Here is a 1,607-nt window from a genome sequence, read left to right as displayed (position 1 = left end):
GAAACTTCCAGGGGAGCGTAGAGCCACATCCAGGGTCCTCTATTCCGAGAGTATTTCGAGTTATTTTTAGAACAGTTTAAAATATTGTTACATTACTACTAGATTTTAAAGAGTCTACCATGAAAATGTATCTTAATGAACTATTTTCTTATGCATAAAATATATGCACACATGTCTAAATTAAAAGGAATTACTCCACTGAAATGACCTCTGCCAACAGTGTTTTCTTAAAATTCTTGAGCACCTTCTTTTGGGATTATTGGAATGTCATATTTGCAGAGCAAGTCAGACACGTTTTCCATTAGTACTAAAAGTTGTCCTTGTGTGGAAATCATACAAGTAAATGAACTCCCTTGAATTTTGTAGCTCAGGTAGACCAGGAATCATGCTGCTGTAACAAAATGCCGTAGGCTGGGTCATTTATCAGCAACAGAAATCCGCACCTCCTGTTTCCTGCAGGTGGAATTCAGCATCAAGGCGCCCCGGGTTTCGTGTCTGGTCAGCTGCCCTCGGCCTCCCACAGCACGTCATGGCTGTGCCCTCGCATGGCAGCGGAGGGCAGAAAGGCTCCGGGGCCTTCAGCCTCTCTGGTGACAGCACTGATATATTCACCAGGGCTCTGCCTCTCAAAGGGCCCCACCCCTTAACATGATCACCCTTGTGCTTAAGTTCCAGGCTTTGAATGTTGGAGGGACACACACATCCAAACCATAGCACAAAGACAGGAGAGTTCTGGTGTGAGGACAGAAAAATCCCAGAATGTGTCACAAACACCCGTCCCTTTGCCCCATCACCCTCCTAAAATGTTCCCAGCACCGTTGGCCGTCAATGGGTCTGTGAGGCGAACGGATGGGCACAGTTAGGTCTTCTCACTGGGTCACAAGATCACCTCCCCTCACCTGGCCAGAACTGGAGCGTCTTAGACCTGGAAGGTGTCTGGGAGGGACCCACCAGGCCGGCTGTGGCACCACAGACACAGCCCCCCCTCCCCAGCAGAAGGGCTGCACGTCTCACATGGGCCTCTCTCCAGCCACCCGAGCAAGCAGCCGCCAGCCTTTCTTTGCTTTTTCATTGTTGATTTGAAATTGTTGACCGGGTGTGGTGGCTCATACCTGTAATCCCAGCACTTTGGGAGGCCTAGACAGGTGGATCACGAGCTCAGGAGTTTGAAACCAGCCTGGCCAACATGGTGAAATCCCTTCTCTACTAAAAATACAAAAATGAGCTGGGCGAGGTGGTGGGTACCTATAATCCCAGCTACTCAGGAGGCTGAGGCAAGAGAATTGCTTGAATCTGGAAGGTGGAGGTTGCGGTGAGCCGAGCTCGTGGCCCTGTACTCCAGCCTGGGCAACAGAACGAGACTCCATCGCAAAAGCAAAACAAAACAAAACAAAACAAAACAAAACAAAATCCGTCAGAACCCTACATGCTTGTCAAGAAGACAGCTGAGACAGAGTAACATAGACAGTGACCGTCCCTTCCCGTCCAGTCCCATCCCAGGAAGGCTCCGTTGTGTGCTGGAATGCTCACATGTAAGCACACCCATCCTGGGATCCTAGGGTCCCTGTGGATGGATGGCAGTGAGACGCTGCCAGGGTTGGTCTGCC

The sequence above is a fragment of the Mandrillus leucophaeus genome, unplaced genomic scaffold, assembly GCF_000951045.1.
Source record: "Mandrillus leucophaeus isolate KB7577 unplaced genomic scaffold, Mleu.le_1.0 Scaffold373, whole genome shotgun sequence".
NCBI classification, from domain to species: Eukaryota; Metazoa; Chordata; class Mammalia; order Primates; family Cercopithecidae; genus Mandrillus; species Mandrillus leucophaeus.
Note: the sequence above shows the minus strand (reverse complement) of the source record.